The sequence below is a fragment of the Natrix helvetica genome (assembly GCF_964273705.1).
Source record: "Natrix helvetica genome assembly, chromosome: 2".
Classification (NCBI taxonomy): Eukaryota; Metazoa; Chordata; class Lepidosauria; order Squamata; family Natricidae; genus Natrix; species Natrix helvetica.
In genome coordinates, this window is record NC_138552.1 from 278168414 (window position 1) to 278188011 (window position 19598).

The following is a 19598-nucleotide window of genomic DNA, read 5'->3' on the forward strand; positions in this document are numbered from 1 at the left end:
GGCACGCGAGATAGTCCCACGGCAACTTTTCTCTGCTTGGCAGGCAGGCAGGCAGGAGCGCGGCGATTCAGTGGCGGCGGCAGAGGCAGCATTTCCAAAGACCGTCCAATGGCGATCCGAGCCCGGGCGGGCAATTGTCCAGTCCAATGAGAATCCGAGGAGCCGCTGTACCATCTGCCAATCGGGCCGCCTGTCACAGGAGCTGTCCCTGGAAGAGGTGGCGGCGGCGGCGGAGAAGGAGGAGGAGGAGGAGGAGGAAGCGCGCGCGAGAGGGAGCCCGGCTCAGTCGCCCTGGGCTGCGGATTGGAGGCTGGTGGGAGCGCCCTGCCCGCGTCTGTTGCAGGCAGGAGCACGTTGGGAAAGCGGCGGGGCGAAGGCGGCTTGGCTTCAGCCTGGGAGGGGCGGTGGGTACTGAGTAGGTGCCGCCGCCGCCTCTTGCTTCAGCCCGGGAGGCTGGCAGGTGAGCTGCGGCAATCACCGAGGTGAGTCGCGGCGATCGCTCCTCTGGAAACCGGCTTTGCGGAGGGGACCGTCTGCTGGGAAAAGGTAGGTCCTTTGTTTGGGTGGCTTTAACCCACAGCGCCGGACTCCAGACCCAGCGCCGACCGTTCTGGATCCGGGGAGAACTCGGTCTTTGCCTCCCTTCCGAGGTTGGGAAAAGGGATGCGGAATCCCGGGGTTCTTGTCGGACGCGGCGTCCTTCTTTTTGTTGAGGGGTGGTCGCGAGGAGGAAGGAGCTTGAGAAAATCCCCAAAACCAGAAGACGGAGAGACGGGAATGCGGGAAGGAAAAAGTTGCCTCTGAGCGAGTGCAGAGCGCCCAACTGTCCCGCTCAGCCTTTCTTAACCAGGGATTTTGGAACAAGGGTTGTGTGTGTGTGTGTGTGTGTGTGTGTGAAGGGGCGAGGCGGGGAGGGGAGGGTTTTCCGCAGCCGGAGTTTCATTCCCAATGCGGGGAAAGTCGAGAGTAGCTCGGTCTCGGCTCCCCAGCAGCCCCACGTGCAAGATGTGTATCCTGGGCGGCTGTACACCAAGTTCATTTGTGCCATTGCATCTGGACGCGTCACTTCAGCTTTGGACCTGTTTTGAAGCCCATCTCGTCCAATATCCCGCTTAGTGTATTGAGTAAAATACCAATAAATAAATAAATAAAATACGTGGTAAAACCCAACCTTCCTTCACTGGAGCAGATGATTCTATAAGGGGCAAATGCCAGTTCACACCTGCTCCTTTGAAATCAGGGTTTCTCCCCTTTTTTTCCTCCTTTCCGACCTTGTTTTTCTGCCCGCTCCCCTCTGCCCCTCCATCCAGATCCCACTGCCAAATGCAGACACCTGAGAGTAACCGGTGCATTTTCGGAGATCTCACAGGGACAGTTTGCTTTTCTGTGACCTCCTCTGATGTGCTCTGGGCCCACCTGCTAATTTTTCATCTGTGGCCCCTTGAAATATCCTCGGGCTCCAGGGGCCCCCATAGGGTCCCAGTTGTACTTTTAATTTACATTTCATGTGCAGTGCGATTGGGTGCATTTTGGTCACAGACCTCTCCACTTCTTTTATCTAACCTGCCTTGCAGGGTTCTTGTAAGCTTCCTTGAAGCCTTTGGGAATGTTAAAAGGCATATAAGCAATAGTAACTAAAATCCAGATCGGCCTTTAAACCTTCTCAACTCTCATAACTTACCCCATTTTTTTTCATATTCTGCACCAAGATGCTCCCTTAAAAGGGTTGTTCAAGTTCTTTTTTCCCCTTTCCTTTTTGAGACAGAGGGAGGGAGAAGATTACCATGGTACTATGACCTTTCTGGGCAGATAGCTTTCATGGTTTACTGATGAGCTGCCTTCCACCAATGTTTAATCTTTAATTAAACATGATCCTTTCAGACCCTTTGATTCTTGCCCTCTCACCAGCATGTTCTATCCAGAGAGAGAGAGATAATTCATTTTCTTTCCTATCTGAACACTGACTAGAATAACTAATATGCTAAAATACTTTTATGGCTGGACTTAAAGTCTTAATAAAGCATCTGCTGTTTTGCATTGCATCAGTTTCATGACGCTTTACCCCAATTAGCAGTCATGTAGCAAAACCCAAAGAGAGAAATAGATGAAAGTAAAGAAACGGGGACCTCTGTGTCCATCCAGATGTGTGCAGGGGGGGGGGGCAAGTCTGGGTAGAGATGTGGGACTGAATCTGAAGGCGGTGCCCCCTTAAAAGACCATAGGTGTATTTTGAGATTCTCCTATTCATGGAGATGCTGTTACCTGTAGAAGGGCAGCTAGAAAAATGGGAATCCTTTGCCACTGGCATTCGCTTTTGGAGAAATCTGCACTAATTGTTTCCCCCCCCCCCCTTCGTTATGGTCAGATTAAATTCCTTTTTGTGTATTCCATCCAATGCTGCCTTTTAAGATGGTGCAGATGCTTCAGCCAATGAAGAATGCAGCCCATCTGGTTGCTGGCTAGAGATTGGCAATGGGCCAGCATCAGCTAGTAGCCTGAACACCTAGAGGTCCAGTTTAAAAGTCTGCTGACCAACCTCTAAAAGCCAAAGTGACTTGCAGCCAATTTATTTTAAGGACTACTTGTCAACTGAACAAACCAGTGCAGGCCTTGAGGTGTTCCATGGAGACCTTCTAGTTTATCGCTCAGTTACAAGGGATGTGGCCTTTTCTATGGTTGTTGCATCTCTATTGAATGCTCTTCTGCTGGAAATATGCCTTCCTTCCTTTCTGACTTATTACCACCTGGATTTTAGAGAGCTGGATAATCTTTCCTGCTTTTAACTGCACAATGATATTATATGGCTTTTAATGGTCACATGTATTTATGCCTTTAAAATTGTTCTGAGATTTTAAAAGGTGGCATAAAATATTTAAGTGCTGTAAGCAAAAATGCAAACATGGAGCCCAAAGGAAATGTGAGACCATCTATAAAAGGTTAAAATGCAAAAAGACTGTCAATCACCTGCAGGAGCTGAGATTTCTATTTTTTAAAAGAAAACATTACTATGCTATTTCAACATTACAATGGGACAAAGAATAGCAGCATCCCAAGAATCACATTTGTTAGTTAATGCCTGTGTGATGTCCTTGTGCAGTCAATTTCCTGAGTGATGTACTTTATCTGGCTCATACTTTATAGCATAGTCTATATAACAATGAATCTAGACAGCATACTAAAAAGCAGAGACATCACCCTGTCAACAAAAGTGCATATAGTCAAGGCTATGGTTTTCCCAGTTGCAATGTATGGTTATGAAAGTTGGACCATAAGGAAGGCTAAGCGCCAAAGAATTGAGGCCTTTGAACTGTGGTGCTGGAGAAGACTCTTGCAAGTCCCTTGGACTGCAAGATGATCAAATTGGTCAGTCTGAGAGGAGATCAACCCTGACTGCTCTTTAGAAGGCCAAATCCTGAAGATGAAACTCAAATACTTTGGCCACCTAATGAGAAGGAAGGACTCACTGGAGAAGAGCCTAATGCTGGGAAAGATTAAGGGCAAAAGAACAGGGGGACGACAGAGAATGAGATGGCTGGATGGAATCACTGAAGCAGTAGGCATGAGCTTAAATGAACTCCAGAGGATGGTAGAGGACAGGAAGGTCTGGAGGAACGTTATCCATGGGATTGCAATGGGTCGGACATGACTTCGCAGCTAACAACAACAACAATATAACAATGATTTATTAAACAACTCATAATTGACTGGATTTGCCCAGCTTGCTGACTATAAAGCATGGCTCTATACTGCATCAACGTTTTGACAGAACAGGCTGACCAAATCCATGTTATGGCTTCTTATGAAGGGTCAATCCAGTCATAATCTTTTAACTAAGCATACTTCAAATTGCTTTTATAAGGAGAAAAATAAGAACAGGATAATAAGCTAGTTAAACTGTTCATAATTCTTTTTACTTTACTCATCCTGTCAGACTGAGGCTAACAACACCTCATAGAAGTAACAGAGTTAACTCAAATTCACAAAAGCTTATAATCAAATCATAATAGATACCCGGGTGTGAGTCCCTTGGTGTGAGTTGGGGCCCAGGGAGGCAGTGGGGCTTGCTGATTGTATACTTGGCTCCTCGCTATGCATCAGCAGCCCTGCCCGAGCTCCTCGAGCTAATCTCAGCGACGGCAGTTGAGACTCCCAGACTTCTGGTCATGGGGGACTTCAACTTGCCGTCAACGGGAGCGGCTTCCGAGGTGGCTCGGGAGTTCATGGCTTCCATGACGGCCATGGACCTGACCCAATTAGTGCAGGGCCCCACTCACGAAGGGGGCCACACACTGGACCTCATTTTTGTATCTGAACAGTGGACGAGTGATCTGGGAATAGGGGATTTAGTTATCACGCCCCTGTCATGGTCAGACCACTCATCCCTCCGGCTGGACTTCCCTGGCGCTATCCCCCACCGCGAGGAGGCGGAACCAGACTCTATAAACTGGTACCGCCCCAGGCACCTGATGGAATCTGATAGATTCCTGACGGAGCTTGGGCCAATACCTGTAGCCTTGTCCCGCTCCCGTTCCGAGGACCTAGTGACTGCCTGGAATAGGGCGACGACTGGGGCCTTGGACCGGGTTGCGCCGTTGCGACCTCTCCTGCGGCATCGACCCACCTGGGCTCCTTGGTTCACTGAGGAGCTCAGGGTGATGAAGCGCCACAGGAGACGTCTAGAGAGCAGGTGGAGATCCTCGCGCTCCGAATCTGACCGAACACAGGTAAGAGCCTATTTGCGGACTTACCTTGTGGCAATAAGAGCGGCCAAACGTAGACATTGTGCTGCTCTTATTGCGTCCGCGGATAACCGCCCTGCCGCCCTGTTTAGGGTGACTCGCTCCCTCTTATCGCAGGGGGCGCGGGAGACACCCTTACAGGGTAGAGCAGAGGAGTTTGGGGAATATCTTCAGGACAAAATCGATCAGATCCGGAGCGGGTGGACCTCCGTCAGTGGACCAGACGAGCCGCCAACAGCGAGTCTTGAGGGACCATTCTGGGAGGAGTTTGACTCTGTTGCCCCCGAGGATTTGGACAGGCTGCGTGGACGGCTGCGACCCACCACTTGTTTAACGGACCCGTGCCCCTCCTGGCTGGTACTGGCAGCCTGGGAGGTGACACGAGGCTGGCTCCTGGGCCTGGTGAGCGCCTCACTGAGCGAGGGATACTTACCAACCGCCTTGAAAGAGGCGGTGGTGAGACCCTTGCTCAAGAGGCCCGCGCTCGACCCAATGGAGCTAGCTAACTATCGTCCAGTCTCCAACCTCCCCTTTCTGGCGAAGGTTGTCGAGAATGTGGTGGCGCAGCAGCTCCCGCGACACCTAGACGAATCCGACTATCTAGACCCACGCCAGTCCGGCTTCCGACCCGGGCACAGCACTGAGACAGCCTTGGTCGCGTTGGTCGATGATCTCTGGAGGGCCAGAGATAGGGGTTGCTCCTCTATCCTGGTCCTATTAGACCTCTCGGCGGCTTTTGATACCATCGACCATGGTATCCTATTGCGCCGGTTGGAGGGGATGGGAGTCGGAGGCACCGTTTTGCGGTGGTTCGGCTCCTACCTCTCCGACCGGAAGCAATGTGTGTTGACAGGGGGGCAGAGATCGTCCCTGAGGCCACTCACTTGTGGGGTGCCACAGGGGTCGGTCCTCTCGCCTCTCCTGTTCAACGCATATGTGAAGCCGCTGGGTGAGATCATCCGTGGTTTTGGGGTTGAGTACCATCTTTACGCTGATGATACTCAGCTGTATATTTCAACCCCAAACCACCCCAACGAGGCTGTCGAAGTGATGTCCCGGTGTTTGGAAGCCGTCGGGGTCTGGATGGGGGACAACAGACTTAAACTCAACCCCTCCAAGACCGAGTGGCTGTGGTTACCGGCGCCTCGGTTCAGCCAGCTGACTCCATCGCTGGCCATAGGGGGCGAACAATTGTCCCCTGTGGAGCGGGCGCGCAATTTGGGCGTCCTCCTTGATGCCCGGCTGTCAATGGAGGACCATGTGGCAGCCGTGGCAAGGGGGGCGTTCCACCAGGTTCGCCTGGTGCGCCAATTGCGCCCCCTACTGGACCGGAGTGCCCTGCACACGGTCACTCATGCGCTGGTGACGTCTCGCCTGGACTACTGCAATGCTCTCTACATGGGGCTTCCCTTGGGACGCATCCGGAGACTGCAGCTAGTTCAGAACGCAGCCGCGCGGGTTATTATGGGAAGTACACGTTACTCCCACGTAACACCTCTCCTGCGCGAGCTGCACTGGCTACCTGTGGCCTTTCGGGTGCGTTTCAAGGTATTGATCACCATCTTTAAAGCGCTCCATGGCAGTGGACCTAGTTACCTGCAGGATCGCATCCTACCACACACGTCCCTGCGACCTATCCGCTCACACAGAGAGGGGCTCCTCCTGGTGCCGTCTGCTAGTCAATGCCAGCGGGCGACACCTAGGAGTAGATCCTTCTCTGTGATGGGCCCAACCCTCTGGAATGACCTCCCCCCTGACATTCGAACTACCACCGACCTCCGTTCCTTCCGGCAAAAGTTAAAGACTCACCTATTTCAATCAGCTGGCCTGGCACTTTCTTAGTTTTACCTCCCGGGGATTTATTCATTTTAATTGGGTTTGGGGTTTTAAAAAGATTTTAATATACTATATACTATATTTAATATTTATTATTCTATGTACAGTCTTACAACCTCCTCCACCTACGTATTTAATTATTTAACTGTTTTGTATGTATTTTATAACGTATTTTAGTGACTGTACACCGCCCCGAGTCCCTTCCGGGAGAGGGGGCGGTCTATAAATATGAATAATAAATAAATAATAATAAATAAATAATATAATATAATCAGTCTTACTCTGCCTGATCCAGGAGAGACTCTTGTGTAAGATAGAAGTCCAAATCCCTTCATTTTTAAGATCACAATTCTTCTTCCCATGTTTTAGACCAGTGTTTCTCAAACTTGGCGACTTTAAGTCCTGTGGACTTCAACTCCCAGAATCCCCCAGCCAGCATAGCTGGCTGGGGAATTCTGGGAGTTGAAGTCCACAGGACTTAAAGTCGCCAAGTTTGAGAAACAGTGTTTTAGACAAAACGATTTCCCTAAAATTCAATCCTTTCTAAAGACTTGGAAGATTGGAGCATAAATAGTTCATTTAAGCTTGCCACAGCCTTGCATTTTTTTGGTTGTAGCTCCATTTTTTTTCTCCATTGGTTCTTGTTCACAGAAGAGAGTAGCCCAGAAAATAGGCTAAAAACCCCAAATACTGAAATAACTTGAATTTATGAGTTAAGGAACGCGGTAGCTCAGTGCTAAGATGGTGGCTAAGACGCTGAGCATGTCGATCAGAAAGGTCGGCGGTTCGAATCCGTAGCGCAGTGTAATGGAGTGAGCTCCCGTTACTTGTCCCAGCTTCTGCCAACCTAGCAGTTCGAAAGCATGTGAAAATGCAAGTAGAAAAAATAGGAATCACCTTTGGTGGGAAGGAAACAGCGTTCCATGCACCTTCGGTGTTTAGTCATGCCGGCCACATGACCAAGGAGACATCTTCGGACAGCGCTGGCTCTTCAGCTTTGAAACAGAGATGAGTACCTTCCCCTAGATTCAGGAATGACTAGCACATATGTGCGAGGGGAAACTTTACCTTTATATAAGATTAATTAATTCAATTCAATTGATTTATCTGATCATTGCAAACATTCAATCAGATTTTGCATGGTGAACCAATTCTGTGTTGATTTGTTTGTTTGTTTGAGTAATTATGTAACATCAAGTTGCTTTCAAATCCTAGCAACTACATAGATATTCTCCATGGCAATCTATCCCTAACACATTATTTGTTTAGGGACAATTCCTGCTTTCCCAAATAAGATAGTTGTCCTAGCTTATCCTCAGTGTCACTATCTTTTTCCTTCCATCTACAGTAGACTTTCATTTAAGTTGCTCAGAGTCACCTTGAACCATGAGATAGGGGGCGCATAAATTTGATAATAATACTACAATAACTGACAATTCCATTTGCTAAAATTGTAAGCATGTATGTAGAAGCAGAATACTCATTTTAAAAATAAAACCGAATAGAATAACAGAGTTGGAAGGGACCTTGGAGGTCTTTTAATCCAATCCCCTGCTCAGACAGGAAACCCGATTACCATTTCAGACAAATGGTTATCCAACATCTTCTTTAAAACTTCCAGGGTTGGGGCATCCACAACATCTGGAGACAAGTCGTTCCACTGATTAATTGTTCTAACTGTCAGGGAAATTTCTCCTTAGTTCTAAGTTGCTTCTCTCCTTGATTAGTTTCCACCCATTGCTTCTTGTCCTACCCTCAGATGTTTTGGAGAATAGCTTGACTCCCTCTTCTTTGTGGCAACCCCTGAGATACTGGACTAATGCTAAATGTTCTTGATAGTTTACAACATACCTATTTCTGACTTGCCATTGTCCAGAAAATCAAATTTTGTCCCTTTCACTTTTGAACACTGCAGTTTCATATCACCCTAGTGTAGTCTTTTTCAATCATGGCAACTTAAAGTTGCAGTCCACACGTCTTAAAATTGTTGAAGAACACTGCGTGCATGTGTGTTTGTGTGTGTGTGTGTGTGTGTATCTGTGCACATCTTTAAAAGAAATCATCTGGCAGATCTAGTAATGAGTTGACACTTCTTCCCCTATGGCTCAGAAAACTGGTTAATCCACAATTAACTTCTTTTCCCTCTGGTGATGTTCTTGGGAGTAAAATCATTTATTTATGGATTGTTAAAAAAAAAACCCACCAAATTACTATCCACTTCTTTTTGGTTTTGCTAATTGATGTTTTATGTTATGATTTGTCATCCAATTGTGTTGATACAAATTCCTGCAGTTATGGCTCTCAGCCCATTAAATGGGAGAGGCTTATTTTATTTCCAGTAATTTTTTCCCTTGTGTCTCAGATCTTCCTTTTTGGTATGAATCAGTGTGATGGGTGGGCCTCTAAACTGTGCTGATTCAAGCCCACAGGGATGATTCATGCAAGAGGTAAATCTCTATAGTAGGTACTATAATAGTTGCTAGTAGGAGCATGCGACTTTTTCAGGGTTAAGATTTGGTCACATTTCCAAAGCTAGAATAAGAATGTGTGATTTTACTGCATTTCACTGCAATATAAATTGCATGAATGGTCAAATTAAATATAAATATAATCATTTCCAAGATATTGAATAATTTCCTATACTGGAAGAATTTTAACAGCCTTGCCAAGGCTATGAGAAGTTAGAAGGAGCCTCAATTATATATCTTTACTACAAACCAGTGCTTTGCTAGAAAACTATATGATCAGGCTTGATACTTAAAGCTTGAAATTTAATGTAGAAGTATAACTCCTTAGCATCAGAGCGTGTTAATATAAGGCAACTGGCAGTTGGAACAGAGTTCTTTTCAGGGGGGAGGGGGAGTAGAATGTCTAACTCCTAAGCATCAAAGCGTGTTAATATAATACTGTATACTAATGATCAGATGGTCATTTCGAAAAATCCGTTCTTAGCAAGCACTTAGAAGCCAAGAGGAACATACAGGCCAAATTTCATGTTTGTAGGCTTTATGGTTCTGGGGATTTTGTGAGTTGAGTGGTATTTGGCTTTTACTGTATATCTCAATCTTACACGGAAAAAGACCCGAATACAACAAGACTGGCATACCCACATCCGTGAAAATCTACGAAAACAAATATATAAGCTGATCTTGTTGTATTCGGGTCTTTTCCCATGTAAAATTGAGATTGTCTTGGCGTTTGTGAGAGTGTGTAATTCAGTTTTCAGGTGGTCTTTTGTCGGCTAGGCGTTTGGTTCTGGAGATGAGGGTCTTGGCTACAGAGTTGATCTGTGCAGGGTGGTGATGGGATTGTGCGTTTAAGTAGCTGTTGGTGGTGTTTTTTTCCCCCGGTAGATGGTGTGTCCTAGGGAGCCATTGGGTTTTTTGTAAATTAGGACGTCCAGAAAGGGAAGTTGGTTGTTAGCTTCTATTTCCATAGTAAATTGTATTTTGGGGTGTAGGCTGTTGAGATGTGTGAGGAAGTTGTCCAGTTTTTCTTTCCCGTGTGGCCAAATTACGAAAGTGTCATCTACATATCTAAGCCAGAGTTTGGGTTTGTGTTCAGATTTATCTAAGGAGTTAGTTTCAAAATGTTCCATGTATAGGTTTGCGATGACGGTTGAGAGGGGTGATCCCATGGGTGCTCCTTCTATCTGTTTGTATCTTTGTCCATTGTGGATGAAGTATGTGTTGGTTAGGCAGTGGTTGGTCAGGTCCAGGATGTGTTTTGGGGGGTTATGTTTGTTCTGGATAGCTGTCAAGGCTTCTTTTATAGGCACTTGGGTGAAGAGGGATAAAATTCTCCAGAAACACAATATCAAGACAGCCTTCAGCATTGACCAAAAAATAGCCAACATCTTAAAAAACCCCAAAGACAAAATCCAGCTAGAAAACCAGAGTCTATGAAATACCATGCAAAATCTGCCCAGCCAAGATACACAGAGAAGGAACACCACTCAGACCCATAGTCAGCTCCACAGGCTCACCTCTTGCCAAATTTCTTGCCAAACAACTTCAGCCCTACCCAGAATCCATCCTCTCACATGTACAAAACTCACTCCACTTTATAGAAACAATAAAGAAACAAAACCTACAACCCAGCGACCTACTTGTGAGCTTCAACGTCATATCCCTCTTCACCCAGGTGCCTATTAAAGAAGCCTTGACAGCTATCCAAAACAAATACAACGCCCCATAGCACATCCTGGACCTGACCAACCACTGCCTAACCAACACATACTTCATCCACAATGGACAAAGATGCAAACAGATAGAAGGAGCACCTATGGGATCACCCCTCTCACCAGTCAGCGCAAATCTATAAATGGAACATTTTGAAACCAGCGCCTTAGATAAATCTGAACACAAACCCAAACTCTGGTTTAGATATGTAGATGACACTTTCATAATTTGGCCACACGGGAAGGAAAAACTGGACAAATTCCTCACACATCTCAACAGCCTACACCCCAAAATACAATTTACTATGGAAATAGAAGCTAACAACCAACTTCCCTTTCTGGACGTCCTAATCTACAAAAAAACCAATGGCTCCCTAGGATACACTATCTACTGGAAAAAACACACACCAACCGCTACTTAAACGCACAATCCCATCACCATCCTGCACAGATCAACTCTGTAGCCAAGACCCTCATCTCCAGAACCAAATGCCTAGCTGACAAAGACCACCTGAAAACTGAATTACACACTCTCACAAACGTATTAATTTCCAACGGATTCCAAAGAAACACAATTACCAACCTAATCCAAAAGGAGACTCCCCCCAAGAACTGAGACACAGAACAGGACAACGGCATTGCCCTCCTCCCTTACATCAAAGGTACCACAGATAAAATTAGCAAAATTTTCCACAAACACAATATCAAGCAGCCTTCGGCACTGACCCAAAAATAGCCAACATCTTAAGAAACCCCAAAGACAATATCCAGCTAGAAAACCAAGGAGTCTATGAAATACCATGCAAAATCTGCCCAGCCACATACATTGGACAATGAACAGGAGAACAAATGCACGCATCGCAGAACACAAGAATACAGGTGCATTCCAGCACCTTAAAGCTATAGGACATGAGATTAATTTTGAAGGAACCAGGTTAATCTCCAAAACTGAACCTTCAACAAGAGAATAATTATGGAAGCCATCGAAATAGAGAAACATTGCCCATAACATGAATAAACATGATGATACCTCCCGCCTACCAGACATCTGGAAACTAGCCCTAGTCAACAAACAAGTCCCAGCCACGAAAACCAACACCGGACCCAGAACAACACAGGATGCAACCACCAATCACCCTCACCAGACTCAAACCCAAACCCATCCCATAGACCAAATGCAACCACCATCCAGAAGCAAAACCACGGCGGCATCACCAACTGCTGCACTCCCCTCCAACCACCACACAAAGCAAACAGACACACGCCATGAAGACATGGCCAGACCGCAAACTCAGAGCCAAACCAAAGCCCGGGATGTTACATCACAGCCATCTGCTCAGGATATTACATCACAGAACTCAGGAGGTTACAACGCAAAAGCTCAGGATATTACAACGCAGCCAACCCCCCAGGAGGTTGCAGCACAGGACTCAGGATATCACTACAATAGAGCTCAGGATGTCATCACACAGCCCCATTACACAGGTCATTACAACACAAAAGAAAGATAGGCACACATCCCACACAGGATGTTATAAAACAGCCAACTAATCTGCAAACATCAACTCCATCAACTAATCAGGATATTACAACACAGCCAACCAATCCGCTTACAGCAACAAAGCCAGCACTCCACACGCACCCACCAATATTTATAGAAAGACGACAGCTCCGATCACGCTTTGCTCACACAAGCACAAAGCCGAAGGCACCAGCCTGAAGATGGCGAGTGGGACCTCGTCGAAATGTCGCCATGATACTTTCAATCTTACACGAGAAAAGACCCGAATACGCCAAGACCTGCATATAGATAAATAAATAAATAAATTGTGGATTATGTGTGCAAAATCTATTCCTCCCCTCCCCACCACCATCATCATTTGTACAACATCTCCTTAGCTGTAGTCAGTTTTAGACGAGAAAGCTGAATTTATACTTTATGCCTTTAAAATGGAAATTGGAAGGAATATCTGCAGAAATGTTCTTGATGGTTTACAATACAATTTAGCTGATACAAAAGGTGAGCAAGATGAGATTTCATTACTACAGATAGTCCTCAACTTACAACAGTTCGCTTAATGACTGTTCAGAGTTACGACGGCAATGAAAAAAGTGACATGATTGCTTTTCACACTTATGACTGATGCAGCATTCCCATGGTCACGTGATCAAAATTCAGATTCTTGGCAACTGATTCATATTTATTTATTTTTCTATGTGTGAGATTAATCCTGTGGGTCAGTTCTGTTTTTATTATGCTGGGGGGGAAATAAATTATGGTTTGAACCAGGCCACTGATTAGGTAATGTGGTGTCTTTTTTGGTCATATCACTCAGCCCTTTTAGACTAAGGTATGTGATCATACCAAGGGATGTGGTGGCTCAGTGGCTGAGCTTGTCCATCAGAAAGGTCTGCAATTCAGCAGATCGAATCCCTAGCGCCACGTAACGGAGTAAACTCCCATTACTTGTCCCAGGTTCTGCCAACCTAGCAGTTCAAAAGCTTGTAAAAATGCAAGTAGAAAAATAGGGACCACCTTTGGTGGGAAGCTAATAGCGCTCCGTGCGCCTTTGCCATTTAGTCATGCCGCCCGCATGACTATGGAGACGTCTTCGGACAGCGCTGGCTCTTTGGCTTTGTATCGGAGATGAGCAGCGCCCTCCCCCAGTCAGAACAAGTAGCACATATGTGTGAGGGAAACCTTTACGTTACCTTATATGTGATCATAATATAGAAAAATGGTCATCTTTTCTTGAAGTGTTGACAGCTAGAAAATACAATTGAATTGATTGATGACATGCCATCCTCAGTTATGCACTTCAGGTATTTGTCTGTCGACTCTTAACAACCACACAGATAAATTTTTCTCCATGGTGATCTGTCCCTCCAACTGGGCCTTCAGGTCTCCCATCAGTGCACTCATTGCCACTGTAAATTGAACCTATTTATCTTGTTGCTGATTGTGGCCTTTTGTTTCCTTTTACCTTTCCTAGCATTAACGCCTTCTCCAGAAATCTAAATCTTCACATATTGGGTCCAAAGCAAAATAACAGAATAACAGAATTGGAAGGGACCTTGGAAGTCTTCTAGTCCAACCCCCTGCTCAGGCAGGAAACCCTCTACCATTCCAGACATGTGGCTGTCCGGTGTCTTCTTAAAAGCCTCCAGTGATGAAGCCCCCACAAGCTGTTCCACTGGTAAATTGTTCTCACTGTTAGGAAATTTCTCCTTAGTTTTAGGTTGCTTCTCTCCCTGATTGGTTTCCATCCATTGTTTCTTGTCTTGCTCTCTGGTGCTTCGGAAAATAGGTTGATCCCCTCCTCTTTGTGGCTACCCCTCAAATATTGGAACACTGCTATCATGTCACCCCTGGTCCATCTTTATTATTATACCTAGGGGTGTCATAATAATTTGAGCTTGGTTGTTTGTACTTTGAATGAAAATTCTGGGTCAATTTGTTCAGTAAATCAAAGGTGGTTTGCTGCCGGTTCGGCCCGGATCGGCCGAACCGGTAGTAGCAGTGGGAGCAGTGGTGGATTTTTTTAGAACCTCTTCTGTAGGTGTGGCTGCTTTGTGGGAGTGGCTTGCTGGACATGTGACCAGGTGGGAGTGGCTTGCCAGCCATGTGACCGAGTGCAGTGGCTTGGCAGTCATGTGACTGGGTGGGCGTGGCCAACTTGCAAAATGTGGTGAAACTCACTTAACGCTCTTGCTTAGCAATCAAAATGTTGGCTCAGAAACACTGGCATTAAAGTGTACAAGTCTTAAAGCTGTCAAGTTACAAGACCCCTGCACCACTAACCCTTTAGAAAAAAAGAACCCCATGGGTGTTCAAACTTGACAGCTTTAAGACTTGTGGACTTCAACTCCCAGAATTCCTCCTCTCGCTCTTCATCTTGATGATGAGCGGACGGGGGGGGGAGGGAGCCGGAACCGGTTCCAAATGGCACTGTAGATTTGTGGAATCTCTTCTATAGAAGAGGTTAGAACTGGCAGGAACTCAACCCTGAGTGGGAGGCTCCGCCCACCTGCCCAGACACTTCTGCACATGCGCAGAAGTGTTGTGTGCATGTGTGCTTGTGCGGGAGCGTGCCCGAACCAGTAGTAAAGAAATTGGCAACCCACCTCTGCAGTAAACCCTTTGTTTTCACTTGGTTGTTCACTGTGTTCTTGGGAAGTCTTCTGCAACACCAAAGTTCAAAAACATCAATACTCTTCCTACTTGCGTCTTCAAAGTCCAGCTTTCACTTCCATAGAATGTCACATTACATATGATGGCTTGCACAATTTTGATCTTTGTAGGTAAAGACATGTAGGAAGTTAGCACCCACCCGTCTTCTATAAAAATGAAATATTCTAGGAAATATTTAAAAAGGCAGAATATTATATTTCCCTGGATGAGAATTGGAGAAACATGTTTTTAGGCAGGAAACTCATTCTTAATAGCCCCCATCATCCTCAATAGCCCACAGCAGATGTCCACATTTAAGAGATAAAGAGATAGCTAGGTCTATTCATAGGCAAATGCCCTCACCCAAGATCCAACAAAGGTAGGATTAGCCCTCTACCCATCTCACCACATGGCACCTGGGAAGATGCAGAGGCTCAACCAAGCCTGGGACTCAGGACAACCTACACAGTTGCCTCTGCATGGCCCCATGGGAGTCTGACAACCAATCAGAATACAAGCTCAAATTCAAAAGCCCAGAGAGGGTGTAAACTCAGGGGCTCTCGGCATCTCTTCCTTTTTTTTTCTTCTTCACCCAACATTTTCAAGGCATGTGATCCTGTCCACCATTAAAACCATCTTTCCAAGCAACTTCCATGAATCCAGTGTCTTTCCCCCCACTTGGATCTAAACTCAGATGGACATTTCTTCCAACAGATGTATCATGGGATTTGAATGAAAACAGGTTTTTTTTTAGTGCATCATTAAAAGCATATTGGAGGCAAATGCTGAAGAAATGCTTTCATACAGATAGCAGATGATCTGGGAAGAAGCAAGATGCAGTACCTTCAATCCATTCTACCTCAGTTTGCGTAATAGAACCTAAGAACCATTCCTGAACCTTGTTCATGCAGCACAGTTGGTCTCAAGAAAGGGGAAAATGGATTTTCTCCCAGAAATGAACTCTCTTGGGGAAATGCTGTTTTGTCTTTCACCCAAAACCTTCCCAAGATGCCAAACAGAAAGTGAGGGGACTGACGCACCCTCTTAATGAGAAAAATGTTTCTTCCTTAATCTTAGATCCCATATTCAGACTGCCAGCAAGAGATTCTGTTTTGTGAGTGCATTTCTACATCTACAAATTAAAGGTGTGCACACACTTAGTGATATTTCATGATATTATATTTAATATATTAACTTGTGCAGTTTCCTTGCAGATCAATAGAATTCTTTGACCCAATTTTCCTTCTTCTTCCTTGATAAAACAAACAGAATCCTCTGCAAATGAATTCAGAGTTAGATGCATTTAATTTTTTTTCTGTGTTAAGGATTAATAATCATTTTCAGGGCTCTGAGGTTGATACAATAGATAGGGGGAAATGCTGAGAAAGACTGTGAATAAGTTCTGTTTAGTTATCTGCTCAATATCAGGTCCAATTTTTTTTTGCATGCTGTGCCAACATGCATACTGCAGTCTTTTTATTATTAATGTTATTGCCCCTGACATTAGCTAATTGGACTTCATCCCTCTTGCAAAGAAAGCTGGTTTTGCGGCTCAAACTCTTTTCAAAACTGCATTGCTTAAAATTTGGCATTAAGTATATTTTCACTTCTCCCTCTCTCTTTTTCATAAATTGGAATTTTAAAAAAGCACAGTTCCCAGCATGATCTTCATTTGTAAGCCCGAGATGGTGCTTGCCTTGTACAGCAGTCAAAAGGCACCTGGTCAAGCATGCTTGGCATACAGAAAGACAGATGGCATTATAACACTGAGAAGGTTTCATAATCAGCCTGATGACTGGGCTAACCAGGCAGGTATCTATATAATGTGGCATGGCTGGCCGCTTGCACTAGCTCAGCAACTTATTAGCAGTCTCTTGATTTCAACAGAATTGACCTAAAGAATTAGAATAGAGTAACAGAGTTGGAAGGGACCTTGGAGGTCTTCTAGTCCAACCCCCTGCCTAGACAGGAAACCCTACACCACTTCAGACAAATGGTTATCAAAACATCATCTTAAAAACTTCCGGTGTTGGAGCATTCACAACTTCTGGAGGAAAGCTGTTCCATTGATTAATTGTTCTAACTGTCAGGAAATTTCTTCTTAGTTCTAGGTTGCTTTTCTCCTTGATTAGTTTCCACCCATTGCTTCTTGTTCTACCCTCAGGTGCTTTGGAGAATAGCTTGACTCCCTCTTCTTTGTGGCAGCCACTGAGATATTGGAAGACTGCTATCATGTTTCCCCTAGTCTTTCTTTTCATCCAACTAAACATACCCAGTTCCTGCAACCGTTCTTCATATGTTTTGGTCTCCAGTCCCCTAATCATCTTTGTTGCTCTTCTCTGCACTCTTTCTAGAGTCTCCACATCTTTTCTACATCATGGTGACCAAAACTGAATGAAGTATTCCAAGTGTGGTCTTACCAAGGCATTATAAAGTGGTATTAACACTTCTTGTTGGTTAGCATCATGAATGCATCATCTCCAAAGTGTTTTTGTCACAAAGCTATGGGTCTTTTTCCCCCCATCTGAAAACTATACATTTTGGAGGTACAAAGCCGAGAGAATACTCTCTGGCATTCTTTCACATTTATCTATACTGTTTATTTTCTACCTGTCTGCTAATCCATTTTATATTATCCAGTGAATGGTGACATGCTGCAATTCATTAGAGACAACAAGAAAGGAAAAAGAATGAGAAAAAATTTTTTTTAAAAAAAGTTCTTGTACATCTGAATTTCTGAGTACAAAGCGGCAGTATCTATGGGCAGGGATCGTATGGAACTGTTGGTGACAGTGATTGATACTTTGGGAGGAGAAATACTCAAGAAAAAAGAACGGAGTCCAAATAGGGAATAAAAAAGGCTGCTTATTTGCATTTATTAAGACTGTAATATTAATATTAATATATTATATATTAATATATATTATATTAATATTGTAAATTCCAAATGCAAGCAGGTCAGTCTTGTCAGATAAAGATCTTCAGAGCTGGGGAAATACAGGTATCTCAAAACATCGTTAAACACAAGCAGATGGATACTGCATTGGGTTTATCTGGAAAACAGACATTCTGGGGAAAATGTCTGGGGAAAAATAAGTTGCATTCTGGAGAAAAATAAGTTCAAATGGCTTTGAAACGCGAGATTACCCTACTCACCGTTGTAAGAGGGAGGAGAGGGGAAACACAGCCTGTCTTTTTAAGATTCTGCTTTAGTAACCTATAACGATCATGTAGAATTTCAGTATTTCTTGTGAAGCTTGTTTTTTTGGCCTGACCTACTTCAAAAAAATTGACATTAACAACCATGTTATTTGACAAAATACTTGGCAAAATATGTCCTTGGTTTTGGTGGGTAAAGAGAAAAGGAGATCAAAATGATGATTTTCAGTCAAGAGTTTCATCAGAGGCAGTGGTGGTTCCTACTGGTTCAGACCGGTTTGGCTGAACCGGTAGTGATATGGCAGCCTGGGTCACTGTAACCAGGAGCAACCCAGGCCTCCCACGCCCCCGAACCAGTTCCCCGGTCTCTTCTGCTGTCACCGGCATGTTTCTGTACATGCGCAGAACAGTTTTCAGTCAACTGTGCATGTCCAGCAATGTATGGCGCATGCACGCAAGCAAAGCAAGCAGCGCACGGCAAAATGCCCCCTCAGCAAACTGGTAGTAAACCGGTTAGGAACCCACCACTGATCAGAGGGAACAAATATATAGTACATTTGATAAGGGGAGCAACTGGGCTACTCTTCTTGTATGTTAAATTCAATCATACCCTCTGTCGATCAACACTAAGTCAGAGTTGAGCCTGCTTGTCTTTCTTCAGCCATCACCAAGCAGTCTTCAAGGATCGAATCATCACAAAATTTGTTTCAGAATCTGATGGGCGGCTATAAAAATGTTTTCAATAAATAAATATTGCGATTTTAACAGGTAAACGTATTGTGCTCTTTTTAATTGATGTTTTAATTGTTGATTGGGGACTACCCAGAATTTAATATGAGACGGACAGCTATATAAATTGTTTAAATAAATTAATCAAATAAATGATTGAGGAGCCATTTTGGTCTAGGGCAATGATGGTAAACCTTTTCGTTGCCGAGTGCCAAAAGCGTGCGTATGCACCCATAATGCAATGCAGGGGTGGGTTCCGGCTGCTGCCATTGCCGGTTCGCTCAGGGACATGCTGCGCACACTTGATGTGCGCTATGCACATGCGCAGTACTGGAAAAATGCTTTGGTGTATGCGCAGAAGCAAAAAACAAGATGGCGGCACCTATGGCACTGCCGACAAAACGAGTTTGGGGATGTGGCAGGCCAAGTTACTACCTACTCGGTCGAACCGGTCCGAACCAGTAGGAACCCACCTCTGATGCAATGTGTGTGTGACCCACCCATCCTGCCGCATCCCCATGTATGCATTTTGGCTCCCCGCACATGCACGGCAGAGACCCCAAAACCAACTGGCCAACAGGAGGCACGTCCACATGCACGATGAAGCTGAGCTGGGTTGACGGCTTACATGCCCATAGAGAGGGCTTTGCATGCCACCTGTGGCACGTGTGCCATAGGTTCGCCATCAAGGGGCTAGGAATTATGGCACCAGACTGGAAACCAGGAAACTGGGAATTGTAGTCCTGCTATGGACATTAGGACTTTGGATTAGTCACTTTGTCTC

At 45.1% G+C, this 19598-nt stretch overlaps 1 protein-coding gene across 3 annotated transcripts in view; it reads left to right on the forward strand.

Moving 5' to 3' along the window:
• Positions 1 to 279: 279 nt before the first annotated feature.
• Positions 280 to 19598, forward strand: part of CAMKK1 (calcium/calmodulin dependent protein kinase kinase 1) — a 160166-nt gene continuing 140847 nt past the window's right edge. For 2 of the 3 annotated variants that reach the window (XM_081945930.1, XM_081945932.1), the window contains exon 1: positions 280 to 546. The gene's annotated coding sequence lies outside the window, so the exon portion shown is untranslated. The remainder of the gene's footprint in view (positions 547 to 19598) is intronic. The other variant, XM_081945931.1, reaches the window with a different exon arrangement.